The sequence below is a fragment of the Microtus pennsylvanicus genome, chromosome 7, assembly GCF_037038515.1.
Source record: "Microtus pennsylvanicus isolate mMicPen1 chromosome 7, mMicPen1.hap1, whole genome shotgun sequence".
Taxonomy (NCBI): domain Eukaryota; kingdom Metazoa; phylum Chordata; class Mammalia; order Rodentia; family Cricetidae; genus Microtus; species Microtus pennsylvanicus.
This window is the reverse complement of record NC_134585.1, coordinates 124852700-124876582: the sequence shown is the minus strand read 5'-3', so window position 1 is coordinate 124876582 and position 23883 is coordinate 124852700. Positions and strand designations below refer to the sequence as shown.

Genomic DNA, 23883 nt, shown 5'->3' with positions numbered 1-23883 from the left:
CCATCATACCAAATCGGAATAGAAGAAATCCATAGAGTCTCATCCTCTGTGAAAACAAAAGAAGAATCTCTTTTCCAAAGTATCATATCCTTAGATCCAAATTCTGAAATCATACCCTCATAATATCCGTTCTGGTTCCACTTGGCAGCCCATATAATGAAATGTCTCTCTGTACTTAGCTCCTTCACAGTCAAAAATTTTAAAGAAAACACAATGTACATAATCCAGACTCTCTGTGAATTTTCCATTTTTACGTAGCTTATTTTTCTTTATTTCTTTTAATCTCTTAACTATCTGTACTCTGTCTCTTTAAAGACTTTACCTTTTTTTTTTAACCATTAACTTTATTCTCTATATTCCTTTTCTTCTCTCTCTCTCAAGCCTACGTACATTCATCCAACAGTGTGACTCATTTAGTGGTCTGAATCTGTCCTATTGTGAATCTGCAATTTTTTACTATCCAGGAGCACTTTTGATTTGCGCCTTTAAATCACTAGGCGCTTAAGAATCTAAGCTGTGACATTCCTAGGTTAACTTTTTGCTTTTTGAGCGTATATCTGTAGACCAGGCTGTCTTTGAACTCTCAGAGATCCACCTGTCTCTGCCTCCCAGGCATTGGGATTAAAGGTGTTTGCTATTACACCTTGAACTCACAGAGATCTGTTTGTCTCTGCCTTCTAGGCACTGGGATTAAAGGCGTGTGCTACCACACCTTGAAGTCACAGAGGTTTACTTTAAGAATTTTAACTTTTAATCTGCATATATTTTTAACACACAGTAAACCATTTAGAAATTTTCTTTGTCTTTGAATCTCTCTTTACTGTATATCTCTCTTTTTCTGACCACATGAGTCCTTAATTTACCAAGCAATATCAGTAGGACTAAAGCTGTGGCTTTGCCAGCTAGATCCAGTCCATTCCTTAGCTTTCCAGCCTCCTGGCTGAGGTATTGGCTGCAAGGTCCCTGCCAGCCAGCGAGCTACAACAGACAACACTCAAGTCCTCTCTCTGTAGCCGGCCCTCCTGCCTCAAACAGTCAGAGTTTGCCCTGGCAGGATGGCCCAGAAAGCCGGCATTTTTAAATGGCGCAGCTTTTTTCCTGCTACGGCTGAAAACCGAAAAGCATGCGTTCAGCTTTTCGTCAACACCATTTAAGTGTTTCGTGGCAGGACCTCTTAATGAGCTGCAGGCTTTGCAGCTAAAGCTGAGTCAGGAAGCCTCTCTTAGATGAGGCGCTTGCTTGCCTCTGGCAAGCAGAGTAGACCCGAGAAATTGCCATAAGAAACATGCTTTACTCTATTCTTTTCCAAGCTTTCTCAGACTTTCTGTGGACTCAGTTAGCCACACGTCTGGGCGTCATCTGTTATAATATGGGCGGCGGCAGGGCTATGTCCCCAAAACCCCAGCCGCCTGCCCGGCTCGGCTAGCTTATGCCCCGAAATAATTACACAGACACTGTATTCATTTAATCACTGCTTGGCCCTTAGCTCTAGCCCTTACTGGCTAATTCTGATATCCCAATCAACCCATCTCTACTAATCTGTGAACACCGGTCTTACCGGGAAGATTCTAGTTCAGAGCTTCATCACGTGTGTCTGCCCAGGAGCCCGGAGCATGGCATCTCTCCTGAGGCGTCTGCTCTGGAGAAGGGAGCTGTGGAGTCTGACCTCACTTCCTCTTCCTCCCAGTGTTCTGTTCTGTTTACTCCACCCACCTAAGGGTGGGCCTATCCAATGGGCCTAGCAGTTTTCTTTATTGCTTAGCCAATGAAATCAACAGATTGATATATGACACTCCCACATCATTAGCAGTATCAGGTATGACTTCCAGCTCCAAGAGTGGGCCTTAAACCCACTCAAAAAGTAGTTAGTTGCTCCCCTAACATTTGCATCTAATAAATATCATAATAATTATTATATATTATCAATATATTATTATTTCCAGGACTGAATATACCTTGTGAAAAAATTCTGAGCATATTAAATTCCAAATAAGCTAAGACCCTAAATCAAAATAATCTAAATCTCTGGTTTCTTATTCTTGATAATCTCAGATCAGAAGTGCTCCGGATATGGATAAAGCCAAAGCTGTATGAACAATCAGGGTCTCCACAACCCATAGAAGAAATAGACTCACCCACAAAGGAAAACTAGCTAAAGTCTTTGTCTAATGTCAGCAGGATGCCAGTTGGCGCCAGTTGGCTTGGACCCCTTTCAAGTCAATTGTGGAACACTTAACAGTGCAAGGTTAATATTGACAGTGGGTGTTCCCTGACATGGAGGTGGGTGAGAACCAGGTTGTGACTTTCTTCTTCACTGAATCTATTCAAAGCATCTTTGATTTCACTTCCTCATTAAGGGATCTTCTTTCCACACACAGTGAGAGACCTCTTACGTGGTGCTGAACAAACAGAGCAGCGGTGTAGCTTCTGAGGGTGCTAATATTTGCCCTTGCTAGCTCATCTCCTGGGGAGTATTTTCACCATGCTTTGCTCCAGTTAGAAAATCTACTCCATCACTTTCGTGAAATGAAACTGGGGTGTATGTTTCTGTGTTCAAGGAGTATAGTGAGTGTCAGTTCTTTCCAATATGCTCCTCTCCAATAGCCTAATGCTTATGCCCTTTTGAAATCTGTAGCTTTATTAGACACGCTTATTATAAGGACATGGACAAGACCTGCTTGACCTTCTGGTATAACTCTATTTTTAATGTCTCTTAGTAATTCCTTGAGCCAAGAGGATGCTGTGTGAATTCAAGTGTCTTACTTTTACATTTGCTCCTTGGACTTGAGTGTGGGGTAGAATCTGGGGTGTTGATACTCTGTTGGCACACAACAAATTTTATAGCCCCAAAATATTATCTCAATCACCAGTTCCCACAAAAGTAAAGAGACTTTGGTGGATCCTATGTGCTCCAACTGTTCCAACTGTGACTGCCTGAGACCGAGGTTCCAGTGCCCCTGGACCTTGGTTGAGCAGCTTCACACCCTCAGAGATTCTTGTGGCTGTTCCTGGACAACAGCTCCGAGGCAAATGTTGCTGCATTTCTCCACATTTGTCAAGACCACCACAGATATTTAGAGACTTCCTAAGATTCCTATGGCTTTTTTGTAGGAACAGCTAGCAACCTTTGAGCAAACACATCATAACCTGATGTCATCCTCTAAGATGACAAACCATATCCCTTAAGACTGCAAAGCTCAGAAGTTAAGTTTACAAAGCCCAATATCATCTATTCAGTCTCAAAAATGTCACACCGTTTTACTAAAACCCGTCTGAGAACCGGGGGGCCTGATCACACCAATAGCCTTTCTGTGTAAAGACGTGGCTCCTGTGTGCTCACTCTTTGTATTTATCCTACGTGTAATTCTATGTGCCAATTGTTTGTGTCTCTGAGAATTTGCTTTCTAATTCTAAACTCCCCCCTGTTCCAGGAAAGTCCAGCCTGCAGACCCCAGCTTGTATCAAGAGGGAAGGGTAGGCTGCTTCATTATTTTTAGCTCCAAATTTTAAAACCAGAAAAGTCACTTTGCTCAGCTCAGTAGGAAATAAGTTCTGGGGGAAAGAGATAAGAGCGCTTTACATTTTGCTCCACAAAGACAGATTTGTGCTCTACCTTGCAGAAAGGAATCTGCTTAGTATACAGTGTTAGCAGTTTCTTTAGTCCGAGTTAACCATACCTCCAGCCCCACCTCCAGAGTCCAGATGGTGCTTGAGGAATGTAAGCTTCAACTACTTTGAGGATATCCAGACCCAGCAACACAGAAAGACCGGAACAGGGAGAAATGCAAGAAGGAGAATGGATCTCAGGGTACAGGGCTGGCCACTTGGGCAAGATAAGCTCTGAAATGCTTAGCTGCCTTCACTTCCCTTTTGCTAGCCACAGATGAGACATATTTTTCATGCATTTCACAGATGAAGTGTTTTCAGTATTTCTTACATCACCAGCTCTCTGAACAGAGGGAAAAACACAACCTAAAGGTTTGATTTCTTCTCCACCCATGGAAGTTTATGGCGACAGGCAGCATGAGGTCTGGTGTTTCCATCGCAAAAGAGAGTACAGATTAGAGCACAAAGAAAGCAAGCTCAACACGAGCCTTTCACTGACTTATTTGTGCAAATTACAGGTGATAGTTTGATTAGAATTATCAGATTTAATAAGCAAAGATACATCACTTGGCTTTACATTTGAACTTCAGTAACCAATTACGTTTTTAGCACAAGTATACTGCAAATATTATATGGGATGTAGTTACAGTAAGAATTACCTGTTCTATAAAATTTAAATGTAGCTAGACACTGACCGTTCTATTTGGAAGCTCCATTTTCAATATCAGGCCCTCTGCTAGGTGCTAGGCTATGATGTAAATAAGACAGGGCCTCTGCTTAACCAAACTGGGAGTAGAAGATGTGTTAATCTGGGTTTAGGTAGACAGTAAGATTCAGAATGCTATCTCCTAAGTGTCTCTCTCCAACCACACCTGTTTTCTATATGTCATCAGCAAGGACATTAAAACCCACCCTGGGCAAAAAGTCACTCTACAGTGGATTTCTGTAATGCAGAATCTACTGACTGTGAATGTCATACTGAACCAGCAACTTATGGGTCATTATTTTCAGTTGCTCAGTCTTCACTTTGTATATATAGCACGGGAATTTTGAGGGAAGGATGGCTGATTATTTGTTCTGGACAAAATGGGTGTAGTTCCTCAGTCCTTCTATGAAATTAGAAAGAAAAATCTTTTTTAAGGTACAGTTGATAGAGGAGGCACTGATAAAACAAAGAAAGAATTTTTATTCAAGTTCAGCTTGTGGGCTAGTGAGTTTATTTGGGTTACTTGTAGGAGCTTGGGTCATCAAAGGCAGATAACGCCCAAGAAGTTTTTTTGTTAATTTATAGACTGTTGTACCACTGCTGTGTTTTACTCTGGTTGATTGTTTACATCTTATGTAACTTTATGGAGGGGAGGGGCTTTGGAAGGAGCTCCTGAAGACTGGTGAGCCCTATGAGCCTCATGAAATGCACCTTCTCTCCAGTAGGGGATGCTACTAGACCCAGTTTCATGAGGGTTCCTGAGGGTGATCACAACTACTCTAATTCAAGATGGAAATTTTCAGGTCCACCCTGAAGGGCACCAATAAACAAGAATGTATTCCATAATGCAACCCAAGGGAAACTACCCAAAGTAATGTGATAGTGATCTTTTGTTCTCCTGCCCCAAAGTGTCAATTTTTTGTCTTCTTTGCCCCTTTCATTTTTCTTTTACAAAACATTCATTTACATAGCCAACAAGTTGGGCAGGGCAGGATATAGTCATTTGTCTGATGCTGTGAGTGCCAAAGCCTGCCACAGGATAAAGTGGTATTCATGCTGGGTAGCTTGAATGTGGATGGGAAAGATCTACCTTCACAGAAAACTGGGCAATATTAGTGATGAGATCTGTTAAGTAAAACAATTCAAACAACTAAATAATTATAGTCATAGCAGTGGGGGCTACATTTATATTGAAAAAATTGGCTCCTCTATAGAAAAGACTAGAATGGTTCTATGGTGCTGGACTTAACTGAGATATATTTGCATGAACTTACAATTTTTAGTATCAGTTCTGTTGTGACATATGCCATAGTAAAAAAAACTATGCCTTAGTAAAAAGTCACACAAGAAAATCAAGAGTTTATTGTAAAACAAAATTGGAACACAGAACTCAAATATTTCATCAGAAATACACACATGCACACACCCTCATACATATCCAAGACAGAGACCTAATAAACCACCAGTGCAGTTTATGGATAATGGATTCAAGAATTAGCAAATGTGGGTCTTTACCTTGCAAAGGACCTCAAGTTTTTCTGTATGAGCATCAGGAGGACCACAGTTTTGGAGTTACTTTAAGGTCAATACCACAAACAGCTGACAAGTGCAACTTAGAGAGGAAGGGCTCATCTTGGGTTATAATCCCATGGGACTGAAAACCTGGTGGTGGGAGTGAGGCATCATACTGCGTCAGTATCCTAGAAACAGAGATGAGTCCTGGTTCAGCTGGTCCTCAGTTTGTTTAATTGGCGTTCTAGTAGCCCAGCCTCTGGAATGGTGAGGCTCACATTCAAGATGGGTTTATACCAGTAACTGTTCTCTGAAAGCACCATATCAGTAAGCCTAGATGTGTGTCTCCTAGGTGATTGTAAATCCAGTCTAGTTGACAATTAAGAATGAAGCTGAACCATCACAATCACAGGGGGTGGCTTGAAGCCAAAAGGGGAGTATCAGATAAGGTACATTCAAAATAAACTGAAATAGATGGTAGACCTCAAAGGTGTGTGTGTGTGTGTGTGTGTGTGTGTGTGTGTGTGTGTGTGTGTAAGCTTCCATACATGTTTATATTTTGTGTGTTGTCTTTTTTTGGCTGGGTGTTTTCTGTGTTCTTTCTTCCGTTTTTTTCTTTATTTCCCTTCCTTCCCTCCTCCCTCCCTCTCTCTTTCCCTTTTCTCTCTCTCCCTCTCTTTTGGTGTTTTGAGACAAGGTTTCTCTGTGTAGCTCTGGATGTCCTGAAACTCGCTATGTAGAACAAACCGGCCTCAAACACACAAAGAACCTGCCTTTGCTTCCTGTGTGCTGGGATGAAAGGTGTGCCTCTTAAAAAAGAGAAAGATCCAGTTCCTATAATGAGGTTCTTCATGATGCTGATAACCCTGGACTTCAACAAACAGCCTGTAGTTAGTTCATGATAAAGAAAGAAAGCAATTGGTGAAAACAGTCCATAGTCTTTGAATAAGCATACAGGCAAAATTTAAAATTTTCAGAGCCACTTACTTAAAGCAAAAAGATTATGTGTGTGTTAGGTTATTAAATGGCAGAGGAATATCTCTAGGATCTGATCTAAGAAGTCTAAAACTGTTCTCATAGAAACATGTTCACCACCATGTCAGAGACTCTATATGAAGATCCTATAGTTTCCCACAGTACATCTCTTTGAATTTATTGGTTGTGAATATATATATATATATATTGAATGGTATATATTTTAAATTTTGATTTGTAAATTCTTGACACTTCAAATAGCCTTTTCAACATCTTCAAAAAGTCCTGAGAGAAAGGAAAGAATGAAGGAAGGAAGTCCCAACCATTATTAAGCATTTCTAAATAACTATTACTTAAAATTTTTGTCTCAGAGTTAGGTGGGAAGAGAAGTGGGGAGTGGATCTTGGAAGAGTTGGGGCAGGGTGAATATGATCAAAGCACATTGAACAAAATTCAGATAACTATTTAAAAGTTTTAAATAAAATAATATAAAACTTCTAATATAATGTGTCTGGAATAAATGCAACCAGACACGCACACACACACACACACACACACACACACACACACACACACACACACAGTCAGAGCTTTCCTTAATAAATTGGTCCAAGCCAGTCCAAAGCCAGTTGGAGAATTGTTTTCAAAGGCAGGAGACAGGCTAGGATGTGACCAGGACCTTGACAGTGGGTAAGATGGGGAAGGGATGGAGTCGAGTTAGGTCTAAAAGTGGCATTGTCGGTTTGGATGTCGCTGATGGACACGGCGTTTGTGGGGACTGGATGTGGACACCCACAGTTCAGAAGGCTCTGAGTGGGGGTTGCCCAGCCGCACTTTCCCCAGCCATGGATTGATGCATGAGCTCCCCAGAAAGGAACCGGGTGCATTAAGTGTCCTTGTCCTCCTGACTGCAGGTAACCCCGGGGATTTTGGAATCTCTGTGGAGTCAGGGGGAGCCTCCTGGGGCTCTGCTGTTGCCAGCTGAGGGCATGGACTGGGGTGGGGTGGGACCGCAGCGGCTCCCCCAGGGGAAGGAGCTGGGATTCGATGCTGATGACAGGGATGGGCAAGATTGGGTTCAGAGAGGAGGTCATTCAGCTAAAGCAGACCCTCCTCACACAGGCTGCAGGCGCTGCAGCAGAGATGAAGTCAGAAAGTAGGAGAGACCCACAAGGTAGAAAAGAAAACTTGTGGACCATAGGGTGCTATGGGCCCCTCTAAATCTCAAAGCCGGGCCACAGCCCAATCCAGCCTGACTCCAGGCCGCCAGGGGGCGCCTGACTCACTTGGGCGGGCGGGAACCAGAGCAAGGTTTTCATCTCCTGGACAGCAATCAGCTGACAGACGCTGGCTGAACAGGACTCTTATCAGAACCCAGCCAGGCTGCACACCCGGACTCCAGCAAGGGGGGAGGGACCCCGACTGGCAGGCAAGTCCGATGGGGCGGGCGCACCTGCGGAGCCTCTGCAGCAGGAAGGCAAAGCAGAGGTCATGTGTGCAGCTGCACAGACTCCTCTGCGGGGACAAGGAGGGAAAAGGGAGTGCAGGGTGTTACCACCACCTCCTCCTCCTCCTTCTCATCCTCTCTCCCTTTTTCCCTTCCTCCTTCCTTCCCTCTTTTCCTCCCTCCTCTCTTTTTTCTCTTCTTCCTCCATCCTTTCTTCCTCCTTCCCCTCCCCTGGGGTGCCCAGTCTCCCTCGGACCCCAACCAGGCCAGCGGGCGGGTCTAGCCTCCTCCCATCAGTCGCCAGGTAAAGGAGTGGGGTTGCCTTGCGAATGAGGTGGCTTGGGGAGAAGATGGGGTGTATAAGGCGGGGTTAGGGGGTTGGTTGTATCCCAAGGAGAGAGGGAAGCTGTGTCATCCAACGAAACCAGAACCCGGGATCCTCGCGCCCTGCTGCCCTCCCCTGACTGAGCAGGGGGCGGGCAGTTGTGGGTGGACAGGACTTCCCCTAGCCAGCAGCCAAGGGGCGGGTGGGGCCCAGTATGACAACTCTTGAGAGTGACGTCATGGAGGCTACCGTCTGCGGACAGCGGGAGCAGGTCTCTCAACTCTAGGGGTGCCCGGTGGGTTCCACAGCTGCTCTATAGCCTGGCTCAGACCAGAGACCTGTCTCAGGGGAGCATGGGGTCGGATCATCTGAGAAATGATGGCAGGAAGCTTGTTTGGTATCCTTCAAAGCCCCGGTTCATTCCTCCAAATACCCACTCCTCTTCAGGGACTGGTTCCTCACTCACCTCAGCCACATGGGTGGCTCTCCCACCTGGCCCTTACTCTCTGGGTCTCAACCACAAATTCTGTTTTGGAAGTGTGTTTGGGGGTGGGGGATTCAGAAAGAGAACAGAGAAGTTCCCTTACATAGACCCAGGAGACAGAAGACTTCAGGGTCTCTGTCACATCCTTCATGACACTTGGCCCTTCTTACAACTCCAGCTCAGGCAATTCAGGCCCACACCCCTCCTCTTCAGTGTCTGTGGGGACAGCAGAGGACAGGATGGGCTACAAAGAATACCCAGATTTAAGGTTGGTCTTCTGACCTCAAGTGATCTGGATTTAAGGTGGGTCTTCCTACCTCGATCTAATTAATCAGATGTAGTGAAGTTGACAACCTAGAATCGCAGTTGGGTTGTCTGCATAGCATTTGGTATCCTTTCATTGGGGAGTCATCTGCACCAGCTGGTATAACTAGGGGTGCCTGCACAGACACTGAACGGCCCCCTGGCACCTGTTGGCACAGTTTACACTGTCACGGTTCCATTGCAGATAAAAGAACCCACCTCAAGTGGTTTTGGGAAGAAGGTTTATTGTTATAGTTGTTGTTTAATTTGTATTTTTATTATTTTTAATTATGTAGGAGTGGGTGCCCACATGTGAGTGCCCCCAGAAAGGGAAACAGCTCCCCCAGAACTAAAGTTACAGGTGGTTGTGAGCCTCCCAACAGGAGGACTTGGAACCAAATGTGGGTCCTCTACAGTAATAATACCTGCTCTTAACCGCCGGGTCATCTCCCGTCCAAGAACAAAATCTTTGTAAAATATTCAGCACCTCACAAAACCACCAACTGGAGATGTAGGCTGTTGTCTGAACTCCTGAAGCTTAAGGTAAATATAGTAATGTTATTTCAGGAAAAAAAATACTTTTAAGAATGGAGAGACAAGGTTGAAACAAAATTAAAAGTAATTCTGCACATCTAAGTTTGAATCGTGAAAGCCAGTATAAACTCATGGTAAACTCTGCGTTTTGAATGAATGTTTTCCAAGGTCTGCCCTCCCCCCTGAAAATAACTGCCCCTAGCAGCCATGAGCCACGCCAAGATCTGGTCTGTAAATACTATTTCCTGCTCATGGGAGTCAGGCAGTGAGATGCAAACTGCAGAAACTCTAGAGAACAAATGACTATCACTACAATTAAGTGGAGAGAGGAAGAAGAGACAGAGGAAGAAGGGATGGGGTAGGGAGAGGAAAGAAAGATACAGCCGATTTGGTTGGGTTGGGCTCCGTTTAGTGAGTTTGTAGGAAAAGAGCAAACTCTGAACTGGAAAGATTGCCGAGTAGTTAGAACACTGGCTGCTCTTGCAGAGGACCTGGGTTTAGTTCCCGGTACCCACATGGCTTATTAGAACTGTTATAACCCCACTTCCAGAAGTACCCACACCCTCTTCTGATCTCCTCAAACACCAGGCACATATGTGGTACACAGATAAACAAACAGGGAAAAAGCCCATACACATTAAAAATTATGTTTTAAAAGAGAGAAGCAAAATGAAATAATGTTGGGGATGTTATCTGAGACATTATCTGCTTTACTCCTTTTTCTACAGCCCTCCTGTCTTTCAAACATATGAATGCACGCTTGTTTATAATGCTTATTGTTTCTCTAGAAAGTTTTCCAAGGGCAACAATCTTGGCCTTTGGTTTACTAAGGTATTTCAAGTGTCTGAAACTATGTATGATATGTAATGTATACTTAGTATGTATTTGAAAGAATGATCTCTTTCAGTGAGAAGATGTATAGAATCCAGTGTGAAGGAACCACATAGAAGCTGCCCTGTGTGGATGCAGCATGGTATGAATGACACTGGCAGTGTTAGAGAGACCTTGGGGAGCAGATGCACGCGTAACTGACCCCCCTTTTACTCGGTCCCTTGGAGATATTGTCTTGCAGTAACAAGAGGAAGAAAGTAAGAGGCAGATTGTCATATTCCTCTGAACCCTGAGCTGCTTCTCCTGGGAAAGCCTTGGGCAATGATTCATTTAGAACACAAGTATTTCCACCCCCTGGCTGGGTCCATTCAGAGAAGTCCACCAATATAACCCTTCCCTAACCTCCCACGTGGCTGCATCTAGTAGCCCCTGTTTGAGACTGGAGTAGATCTCCGGCTTGGCTGTGCCACCCAGGCGAAGCGAAACTGTCCCACTTCACAGTGCACCTAGCACTGCAGAATCATCTCCAGAGCATGCTGGCGTGTCTAAACCAGGATTGTTTTGTCTTCCTCTGTCAGCCGGTCACGGGGGAACTTCCAACCAGCCATAACCATCGGGAGAGAAAGAAAGAGGAAGGGATGAAAAATCATCAGAATGTGAGGCGATCGGTGTTTATTCAGTTCACTGTTGTCTTCAGGTCACTCACTCCAGAGCAGGCTCTCCTGCCCCACATTCACATAACGGTGGTGATGTCCTAGACAGTCTCGGCTTTTTGGTTAGTGGAGCAAAAACTTCCAGTACTTAATGAATAGCTCAGGTCTCTGATGCACTGTGCTCAAGCATATGGTGAATGCCATGACTCAATTCTAGTCAAGAGCATTCTCATATAAATATATATATATATATATATATATATATATATATATATATATATGAGCTCTGCCCAGTGTACATGTATATATCTGTTTGAAGGGAGTGAGTGGCTTTGCTCATGGCTCTCAACTCTAATTCTCATGTAAAGTTTGGGAGAGATTTCACACATTTTGTTTAAAACTGTGGCACCCTTAGGCCTTGTTATCCAACAACAACAACAAAAATGTATTCTAAAAGGAAGAACAAATCTAACTGAACTGTGGTTTGTTCGAGGATGCTCACACACATGGGAACTTCTTTGGCTGCTCTGTTGTTGAGTCAGAACACAGCAACCAAGAAGATACAGATGTTTCTAATACCCATAGGCTGGCAAATGTTGAGTTTCATTGTTGGTAGAACAAGAGCATTGATATCCCAATATATGTTACAAAGTTCCAGTTCACAGTACGATAACTAGTCTTGATTGCTGATTTGATTAAGTTAAAAAAAAAACAGCTAGGAGGTTAGCAAGCATACTTCGGGCCTTGTTTTCAAGGGTGTGTCCAGAGAAATTAGGGCATGGGAGTTCTGCTGTAAGAAATGCACTGCACTTATAAAAGGAAAATTTGAAGATTACTGGAGGGTTGGGACCTTTGTGCTGCTGCTGCTGTTAGCAGTTTGCCACTTCACACCTGTCCCTGGGGGCTACATCTTGCCCTGGTTCCTTTCTGCTGCCTCCTCTCTCTGCTTCCTGTCTCTCACAAGATAACTCCTCCACCTCATGTTCCTGTCTCCGTGATATTACACCCAAGTGGCCAAGTGGAGGCTTGACTCTCTGAAACATAGCCAAAGAAAATAGTTTTGAAAGACCCCAGCTTAGCTGCTGTAACGCCATTTTGCAAGGCTTTCACACAAACAAGTATAGGTTCAAGGTAAAGTTGGTACTCCTAGGCTGCCAAACAGGATATCTATGGTCAGACATCAGGCCTAGGAGGGGAACGAAAAGTTCTGGGAAAAACCACATGTACCCTAGATAGAGCCAAGTCAGCTATTCTCAGATCTTCATGTCCCCGAGGAGCTTGTCCCCAAGTGAACCCATCACCTCATCCGAACTGACCCATGGAATCCCTGTAACCATGCATGCTTCTGTCGCCCGTTTCCATATAAAAGACCCCCTGCCCAGCCTGAGCTCGCCCAAGTCTTCCAAAGAGACTCTGACACCCACAAGCACCTGTGTACTCTCAATAAAAAAAACTCTTGCCGGTGGCAGCCAGTGGTCTCGAACTGTTCCTTGGGTTTGGGGGTCTCCTCCTGAGGGAAGGTCCTCTCTGAGGGTCTTTCAGTTTTTCCTTTAAGCTGGCAGGTATCTAGTCACAATTCCATAAAAGTAACTGAAGGAAAACCCAGGGAATAAGGATTGCATGTTAATAACAATAAAAAAGAATTTACTAATTATAGCAGACAATGGATAGTTTGCTGAGGATTGAAGAACAATGGGTGAATATAATTCTATTTTGGGCTAAATAAATTGATAACAGTGCACTCCAGGTCAAGGTATGAACACAAGTTATCTGGTGACAGCTTCACTGGTTGCTTTCTTGGTAGACTGAGAGCTGAACCCAGCAGTGAAGTGGGACAGACAAAGTTGGCATAGTATACCGGATAGTTGTATGTCAACTTGACACAAGCTAGTCATCAGAGAGGAGGGAACCTCAACTGAGAAAATGTGTCCACAGATTGGGCTATAGATAGGCCAGTAGGATACTTTCTTAATTAGTGATCAGTGGAGGAGGCCTCAGTCCACCCTGGGTGGAGCCATCCCTGGGCTGGAGGCTGTGGCTTCTATAAGAAAGCAGCTGAGGAAGCCATGAGGAACAAGGCAGTAAGAAGCACCCCTCCATGGCCTCTGCATTGACACCTGCCTCCAGGTTCCTGCCCTATTTGAGTTTCTGTCCTGACTTCTTTTGATGATAAAGTGCAAGTGTAAGTCAAATAAACCCTTTCCTCCCCAACTTGCCTTTTGGTCACAGTGTTTAATCTCAGCATTAGAAGCCTTAATTAAGTCAGATCACGGCTTTCTTTCACATAATGTGGAGAAAGGATTCCAAGACTGATAGAGATGAAATTGTCCAGTTTACTCGGCATGACTAACTCACATATACCTGAACTATCTCCCAATAGGACATTCCTTTCCATACAACATTTTAGCAATAAAATTTATTAGTGAAAATATAATGATATGAGTGCTAATATTTGAAAAAGTGAAATGGAAGGAGGCAGAGCAGAAGCAAAGAAGTTGCTGCTGAAATGAAGCAGTGAGATCAAGGTGGCACCCAGAACTCTAACTGACAAAGAATTTGGATCATATGACCACATAACAAGCAGGTCATATCTTTATGAATTTGAACAAACACAAAGTCTGCCTTGTGTCTTGAAGCAGATTAATGGCTACTCCATCTTCTTTAGTGCTAGTTATAATTGTAACAGGCCCTCAGACCAATCACAGCTGACTCCAAAGTGGAAGTACCATCCAGGCCACAAAACTCAGCACATAGTACCACTGCCAAAAGGAAAACAAAGACCTAATCCATCAAAGTCCGTAGTTTTTGGGAGGTCTCTAGATGTTCTAGACTTGCTCTTTGGCTTCCATAGTTCTGCTTCTGGCTAAGTGTCCTTATTAACTGAAGTATGTCAATCCAGGATGTGGTTTTGTGCTGAAAAGATAAGAAAGGGTGGGGTTCCACTGGGATCCTGAGCACTCAGTGTAGTCTAATACTTCCTATTGACTTAACTCTATGTCTGAGTATTCTTCCCTGTCAGGTTCCCTCCACAGCATTCCTGGAAATCCTACTGAGGTCTCAGAGACCAGATCTTGAGATACCAGGAGTCTCAGAGACCCTTAGCGCAAGAAAAAGTAAAGAGGTTAGGGACTCTAGATGCACAACTTCAGATGTTCCAGGGTTCCAGGGCTCCCTTTGATCAGTTGCTGCCTAACACTTCAGAGGAATTTGACACCTTCGCCTCAAAAGGAAACAAATTTAAAAGTTACCTGATCTGTCACTTCAGAGGTGAGTCTGGTTAAGGCACCTTCTGGACACACAGAGGTCAGACATGGCTGTTGATGGATGCACTGAGATGTCACTGGATTCCCCCACCGCATTTGTTCAGGTATGAATATGTGATGGCCCACCCCTAGTTGTCTTTACTGTGTCTTTCTTTGCCTCTTCGCTCCTGCTTTTAGTCCTGAGGTTCACCCATTCTGTAGAGAGGTGGGGGGGGGGGCAGACCTTTCATCCAGGGACCCCTGCAATCTAAGCAGAAAGCATACAGGAAAGGAGAAACAGTTCCCTGAGGTTCATGCCCCCTCTGCTCACAACCTGCTCTGAGCAGAGCCAGAGCAGGGGAAAAGAGGAAGTGCCACTCCTTCCTCTCATGATTCATGTCACCTTTTTAACAAATGATCTATATCACTGAAAATCTAAAACCCACCCTGCTCTGAAAAAGTAGAAAAATCACCCCTGGGGTCTGGGTTGGGGGTGGGCAGTAATCACTGCTGGACACTGCAGCCCAGATAGAATGGATTTCTCTTTCTGTCCAGCACAGACTAAGGAGACTTTTGACAATTTCTGATAGGTCCTTTTTAGAAGAATTAAAAACAGCTGCTAAAAAGAATTCCTGGGAGGAGCTAGTTAAAAGAGAGAGCTTCAACCATACCACAAGGATGTGTGCTCAACTATGTTCATAGCAGCATTGTTTGGCATAGCCAGAACCTGGAAACAACCTAAATGCCTTTTGACTGAAGAATGGATAAAAAATGAGGTCCATTTATACAATGGAGTACTACACAGCAGAAAAAATAATGATATCTTAAAATTTGCAGGCAAATGAATGGATCTAGAAAGCATCATATTGAGTGAGGTAACCCAGACTCAGAAAGACAAATATGTACAGATTCATATCATATATCATAAGTGGTGCTTAGACATAAAGCAAAGTAAACTGATGCAAATAAATCAGGAAAAACAGGTTACAAATCAGAAAATTTGAGTAAAGTCTCATGGTACTGTATTTATGCCAGATAATTCAGAATTGACTTTATTATTTATCAGTTACAAGATACAATCAGGAATAGGAATCATCCCGTATATATTACAAACATCCAATCCCATATGGGTCTGCCAGGTTCTCTAGCACAAGGTAATGCAGAAGTCAATCAATTATTGATTGTAAATGTGCTAAAGGTCTCAGAATTTCATTAAAAACATCATGTCAGTAGCAAAGGCTTTTAAAAAAGATTTTTCCATCATATGACAACAAGCCAAGAAAATTATAAGGAATTTTCCTACTTGTTCTTTGTACAACCAAACACCATTACTTGCAGAAAGTAACCCGAAGGGTATTCAAAGGAATGAAATCTGGCAGATGGATGTGTTCATTTTGTTGAATTTGAAAAACTAAAATATGTACACCACACCATTGATACATATTCATGTTTTCAGTGGGCGACTGCTTTGAGTCTGGAAGAGGCTAATTTGGTAATCACACATTTGCTAGAAGCTATGGTCATGGTCATCATGGATATTTCTGTGCAAATAAAGACAGGCAATGGTCCAGCATATGTATCTAAGAAAATGAAATGAAACAGTTTTTCGCTTGTTATAATATAAAGCATATTACCGGTATACCACACAACCCTACAGACCAGGCAATTATAGAAAGATCAAATCAAACTCCAAAGGATGTATTAAATAAACAGAAAGGGATGATAAATACACCCAGAAATATATTGAATAATGCTTTATTAACTTTGAATTTTCTAAATGTTAATAAGAAAGGAACAACAGCTGCAGAGAGACATTGGATAGTAAAAAGAACTACACAATTAAATCAGCCAATATACTGACCTCAGAATGGAAACCAGGTCATGTGTTACATTTGTTTGCATAGAAGAAGAAAAAATATGGATACCATCAAAATTGATAAAGATTCAATTTGAACAAGAGACACCTCTTAATTAGAAGAGATAATAGTTCATTAAGCACCATGGCCATTTAATCTAAACTAACCTATAAGACTAACAAATGGTTTTTATTTGATCAGATATAACTTGCCAAAGGAAAATCACCCAAAATTAGGGTTGGGAAGGGTTTTGTTTCTGTCTTTTCAGGAGAATAAAGGTATCCAGATAAATAATTTGAAGACTACTGGACAAATGAGACATCTAAAGAAAAAGGATGAATCATCCAGAAAAAAAAATGTGCCAAGAAAAAGCATCAATCAATCTATTGGTATGTCTTATTTCCAACAGGATAAAACTTCATAAATCTTCCCAAATGTTTGCTTCTGCTGTTCTCTACAGAGTTATAATGCAAATGGTCTTTTTATAGTCCCAGTCTAGTTAAAGATTAAAGATGACTTTGGAGTTGGAGTGTGGCTCTCTTTCTCTAAACCCAAGCATGCTTATTAAAGTAAAATCCAAAATCTCTGTCTCATTTCAAAAGAGCCGTGGGATATGAGACAGAAGAAAAACAAATATGTAAGGGCTATTTTATTGCCACTAATCTCACAATCCTTTGGTTTTATATTGACCCTTTAACAGCTTTCTTAAGGTATAATATATATATATAAACTCTTGTCATGATATTAATGGTCATATAGAATATTAACTTATTCTAGAAAAAGGTTTCCTCTACCTTCCTGTACATGATTTCAGGTTTGAGTCTGTAGAAGTCTGTAGAAGGCTCATTCATTTTCTGCCTGCCCTGACCCAAATAATCACTATATTAATTACATCAGTGTTTGGCCTGTTAGCTCAGGATTCTTATTAACTAACTCTTACTTTTTAAATTAATCCATTTCTATTATCCTGTATATCTCCATGAGGCTGTGGCTTAGAGTAAGGTTCTGGAGAGGGTCTTTCTCCTTTGGCAACCACACAGCATCTCCCTGACTCTGCCTACTGTCTATGTATCTCTTCCAGCCTGAATATATTCTGCCCTGCTATAGGCCAAATCGGCTTTATTAATCTGCCAATAAAAGCAACACATATACAGAAGGACATCCCACATCATGAGTCTCTATCCATTTTCTGCAATGAACCATGAGCACACCTACCAACAATCTTTGAAGTCTCCAAAACAAGATGGTACACCACCGTGATCATTCCTCCAGGACGATGATAATGCCACTAAGCCGAAAGACTGAGGAGATGATAACCAGCAGCCTATAATCCACCTTGGCCCTTGCTCACTGATGCTTACTTTAGGTGTTTGGTTGTATTGAAATAAGGAAAACTGTGGGATTTTTATCTTCTGAGATAGAAATAGAGTTTACAATTCTGTGCATGCCCTGCAGCTGGGCCCATGAGTTGCCAGGAGCAAAGGAATTTCAGTTGCAAAAATTGGGGTTTGAAACAGAAGCTTCCTGGATATGCATGAATGAACACAAATATATAGAAAGAAAGCCGCTCCCAAGGAATACACAGTAGTAAAATGGAATTAAATGGCCATAAAATTATATGTCTGGAAATTACTTTTAAAAGATTCTGGTCACCAATGACTAGCCCATCCTAAGACTCATACCATAAAAGGGAGCCCATCCCTGACGCCACAGGGATGGCCAGGACCCGGAGGCTGGATATCCCAGAGGCAGTGCATAGAACCAAACATGCTAGGAAAAAAAGTCAATGAAATGATTCCTTTTCTTTTTTTGCTTTCAAGTCTGTTTTATCTTTTTTTATGACTTTATAAATAATACCATTCAAATTTTCCACTTCCTCCCCTCCTCCCACTTCCCTCCCGCTCCTACTTACCCTTCCCTCCTCTCCCTCCAGTCCCAAGAGAGAGAAGGGTACCCTGCCCTGTGGGAAGTCCAAGGCCCTCCCCATTCCATCCAGGCTTAGGAAGGTGTGCCTCCAAATAGACGAGGATCCCAAGAAGTCAGTACATGCAGTAGAGACAAATCCCAGTGCCATTATCGTTGGTTTCTCAGTCTGCCTCAATTGTCAGCTACATTCAGAGAGTCCAGTTTGATGCCATGCTCATTCAGTCCCAGTCCAGCTGGCTTTGGTTAGCTCCCATTAGATCACGCACACTGTCTCAGTGGGTGGACCAACCAACCCCTTGCGGTCCTGACTTCCTTGGACATATTCTCCCTCCTTCTGCTCTTCAACTGGAACTTGGGAGCTCAGTCCAGTGCTCCAATGTGAGTCTCTGTCTATCTTCACGTGTTGCCGGACAAAGGTTCTATGGTGATAGTCAAGATAGTCATCAGTCTGACTACAGGACAAGGCCAGTTCAGGTACCCTCTCCTCCCTGTGGACACCTGGAAGCCCTCTAGAGCCAAGCCTCTTACCAATCCAAAAATGGCTTCCTTAATTAAGATATCTTCTTCCCTGCTTTCATATCTGTCCTTCCTCCATCTCAACCATCCCATTCCCCCAAGCTCTCTCCAACCCTCCCCTTCTCCTTTCTCTTTCCCCTCTTCCCTTCCCCCCACTCCACCCCCACCCACATGCTCCCAACTTTTGCCTGGCAATCTTGTCTACTTCCAATTTCCAGGAGGATCTATATATGTTTTTCTTTGGGTTCACCTTATTACTTAGCTTCTCTAGGATCACAAACTATACCCTCAATGTTTTTTGTTTATGACTAGAATCCACTAATGACTGAATACATACCATATTCATATTTTTGGGTCTGGGTTATCTCACTCAGGATAGTGTTTTCTATCTCCATTTATTTTCATGCAAATTTCAAGATGTCATTGTTTTTTAACACTGAGTAGTACTCTAATGCGTACATATTCCCCACTTTCTTTATCCATTCTTCCATTGAGGGGCATCTAGCTTGTTTCCAGGTTCTGACTATCACAAATAATGCTGCTATGAACATAGTTGAACAAATGTTTTTGTAGTATGATTGGGCATCTCTTGGGTATATTCCCAAGAGTGGTATTGCTGGGTGCAGGGGTAGGTTGATCCCGAATTTCCTGAGAAACCGCCACACTGCTTTCCAAAGCGGTTGCACAAGTTTGCATTCCCACCAGCAATGGATGAGTGTACCCCTTCCTCCACAAACTCTCCAGCAAAGGCTATCATTGGTGTTTTTGATTTTAGCCATTCTGACAGGTATAAGATGATATCTCAAAGTTGTTTTGATTTGCATTTCCCTGATTGCTAAGGCGGTAGAGCATGATCTTAAGTGTCTTTTGGCCATTTGAACTTCTTCTGTTGAGAATTCTCTGTTCAGTTCCGTGCCCCATTTTTTAATTGGGTTAATTAGCATTTTAAAGTCTAGTTTCTTGAGTTCTTTATATATTTTGGAGATCAGACCTTTGTCAGTTGTGGGGTTGGTGAAGATCTTCTCCCAGTCAGTGGGTTGCCTTTGTGTCTTAGTGACAGTGTCCTTTGCTTTACAGAAGCTTCTCAGTTTCAGGAGGTCCCATTTATTCAATGTTTCCCTTATTGTCTGTGATGCTGGGGTTATATGTAGGAAGTGGTCTACTGTGCCCATGTATTGCAGGCTTCTTCCCACTTTCTCTTCTATCAGGTTCAGTGTGGTCAGATTTATATTGAGGTCCTTAATCCATTTGGACTTGAGTTTTGTGCATGGTGATAGAGATGGATCTATTTTCATTCTTCTATGGGTTGAAATCCAGTTATGCCAGCACCATTTGTTAAAGATGCTTGGGTCTTCAATTCGATTCCATTGGTCAACGTCTCTGTTTTTATGCCAATATAAGGCTGTTTTCATTACGGTAGCTCTTTAATGTCAGGGATGGTAATGCCTCTGGAAGTTCCTTTATTGTATAGGATTGTATTGGCTATCCTGGGTTTTTTGTTTTTCCATATTAAGTTGATAAGTGTTCTCTCAAGATCTGTAAAGAATTTTGTTGGGATTTTGATGGGGATTGCATTGAATCTATAGATCGCCTTTGGTAGGATTGCCATTTTTACTATGTTAATCCTACTAATCCAAGAGAATAGGAGATCTGTCCATTTTCTGGTATTCTCTTCACTTTCTTTCTTCAAAGACTTAAAGTTCTTGTCAAATAACTTTTCTTTTACTTCCTTAGTTAATGTTACTCCACGATACTTTATGCTATTTGTGGCTATCGTGAAAGGTGGTGTTTCTCTGATTTCCCTCTCTGCTTCTTTATCCTTTCTGTATAGAAGGGCTACTGTTTTTTTTTTTTGTTCGGTTGATCTTGTATCCTGCCACATCACTGAAGGTATCTATCAGCTATAGAAGTTCTCTGGTAGAGTAATTGGGGGTCACTTATATACACTATCATATCATCTGCAAATAACTCAAGTCTGACTTCTTCCTTTCCAATTCGAATCCCTTGATCTCCTTATGTTGTCTTATTGCTATTGCTAGAACTTCAAGCACTATATTAAAGAGATATGGAGAGAGTGGACAGCCTTGTCTTGTTCCTGAATTCAGTGGAATCACTTTGAGTTTCTCTCCATTTAATTTGATGTTAGCTGTCGGCTTGCTGTATATTGCTTTTATTATATTTAGGTATGACTTTTGTATTCCTAATCTCTCCAAGACCTTTAACATAAAGGGATGTTGAATTTTGTCAAATGCTGTTTTGGCATCTAATGAAATGCTCATATGGCTTTTTCTTTCAGTTTATTTATATGATGGATTACACTGATAAATTTTTGTATGTTGAACCAGCCCTGCATCTCTGGGATGAAGCCTACTTATTCATAATAGATGATTTTTGATGTGTTCTTGGATTCAGTTTGCCAGTATTTTATTGAAAGTTTTTGCATCGATGTTCATGAGTGAGATTGATCTGTAATTCTCTTTCTTGGTTGAGTCTTGGTTGAGTGGTTTGGGTATCAGGGTAACTGTAGCTTCATAAAAAGAGTTTGGCAATGACTCTTCTGTTTCTATTATGTGTAACACATTAAGGAGTATATGTATTTAATCCATTTGGACTTGAGTTTTGTGCATGGTGACAGATATCAACATCAATGTAAATCCAACCACACTGAACCTGATAGAGGAGAAAGTGGAAAGTAACCTTCAATGGATGGGCACAGCAGACCACTTCCTATGTATAACCCCAGTAGCATAGACAATAAGAGCATCAATAAATAAATGGGATCTCCTGAAACTGAGAAGCTTCTGTCAAGCAAAGGACACAGTCAATAAGACAAAATGGAAGCCTACTGAATGGGAAAAATTCTTCACCAACCCAATATCAGACAAAAGACTGATCTCCAAAATATACAAAAAAACTCAAGAAATTAGATATTAAAATTCTAAATAGCCCAATTAAAAAGTGGTGTACTGAACTAAACAGAGAATTCTCATCAGAAAAATTTCAAATGGCTAAAAGATACTTAAGGACATGTTCTTTGACCTTAGCTATCAGGGAAATGCAAATCAAAACAACCTTGAGATACCATCTTACACCTGTTAGAATGACTAAGATCAAAAAAACTAATGAAAACTTATGCTGGAGAGGTTGTGGAGCAAGGGGAACACTCATCCATTGCTGGTGGGAATGCAAACTTGTGCAACCACTTTGGAAATCAGTGTGGCGGTTTCTCTGAAAACTGGGAATCAACCTACCTCAGGATCCAGCAATTCCACTCTTGGGAATATATCCAAAAGATGCTCAATCATACTACAAGAGCATTTGTTCAACTATGTTCATAGCAGCATTATTTGTAATAGCCAGAACCTGGAAACAACCTAGATGCCCCTCAATGGAAGAATGGATAAAGAAAGTGTGGTACATCTACACATTAGAATACTACTCAGCAGTAAAACATAATGACATGAATTTTGCATGCAAATGGGCGGAATTAGAAAACATCATCCTGAGTGAGGTAACCCAGACCCCCAAAAAAGAATATGGTATGTACTCACTCATAAGTGGATACCAGTCATAAACAAAGGGCAACATGCCTATAATTCAGGATCCTAGAGGAACTAAGTAATAAAATGAACCCCCCCAAAAAACATATATAGACCCACCTGGAAATTGGAATCAGACAAAAAATTTGGGAGCAGTGGGGCAGGGAGTAGAGGGGTGGAGAAGGGAGGTAGAGGAGAACTTGAGGGAATGGGATGATCAAGATAGAGGAAGGACATATATGAGAGCAAGGAAAGAGATATCTTGATTTGAGGGAGGCATTATGGAGTTAGCAAAAAACCTGGCTCTAGAAAAATTCCCAAGAACCCACAGGGATGAACCCAGCTAAGACCCTAAGCAATAGAGGAGAGGGTTTTTGAACTGACCTTACCCTGTAGTCAGACTGGTGATTATCTTAAATATCACCATAGAACCTTCATTCAACAACAGATGGGAACAGAGGCAACGACCCACATCGGTGCACTGGTCTGAGCTCCCAAAATCCAGTTGAAGAGTGGAGGGAGTGAGAGTATGAGCAAGAAATTCAAGACCATGAGGGGTTCATTCACTGAGACAGTTTGCTTGAGCTAATGGTAGCTCACCAACTCCAACTGGACTGGGAGTGAACCAGTGTGGGAACAACCAAGCACCTCTGAAGGGGGTTAACAGCTGGGGTAGACTAAGGGGCCACTGATAGTGACATTGGGATGTGTCCTTGTTCATATATCAGCTTCATGGGAGCCTATTCTCTTTGGATGTAAACCTTTCTCAACTTAAATATAGTAGGGAGGGCCTTGGATTTTCCACAGGGCAGGGTGCATGGCACTCCCTTAAGGTTAGAGGGGTAAGGGGGAGGGTCTGTTGAGGGAGAGAGAGGGGACTGGGAGGAGGAAAGGGAGGGGGAATTTGGATTGGTATTCTTTAAAATAATAAAAAAGAAAAAATAAATAAATAATATAGAACTCTTTTTTATTTTTTTAACTTTCTTTTTTTTAATTGATTAATTTATTTATTAAGGATTTCTGCCTCCTCCTCCCAACCGCCTCCCATTTCCCTCCCCCTCCCCCGATCAAGTCACCCTCCCTCATCTGCTCGAAGAGCAATCAGGGTTCCCTGCCCTGTGGGAAGTCCAAGGACCACCCACCTCCATCCAGGTCTAGTAAGGTGAGCATCCAAACGGCCTAGGCCCCCACAAAGCCAGTACGTGCAGTAGGATCAAAACCCAGTGCCATTGTTCTTGACTTCTCAGTAGTCCTCATTGTCTGCTATGTTCAGCGAGTCCGGTTTTATCCCAGGCTTTTTCAGACCAGGGCCAGCTGGTCTTGATGAGTTCCCGATAGAACATCCCCATTGTCTCAGTGTGTGGGTGCCCCCCTCACGGTCCTGAGTTCCTTGCTTGTGCTCTCTCTCCTTCTGCTCCTGATTTGGAC

The 23883-nt window shown here is 42.5% G+C and overlaps 1 long non-coding RNA gene across 1 annotated transcript; it reads left to right on the top strand.

The window, feature by feature from the left end:
* Positions 1-8138: 8138 nt before the first annotated feature.
* Positions 8139-23263, top strand: LOC142853499 (uncharacterized). Its single transcript, XR_012911214.1, has 3 exons — positions 8139-8228; positions 14642-16863; positions 17556-23263. It is a non-coding gene; the product is annotated as an uncharacterized LOC142853499 (long non-coding RNA).
* The last annotated feature ends 620 nt before the right edge of the window (positions 23264-23883 follow it).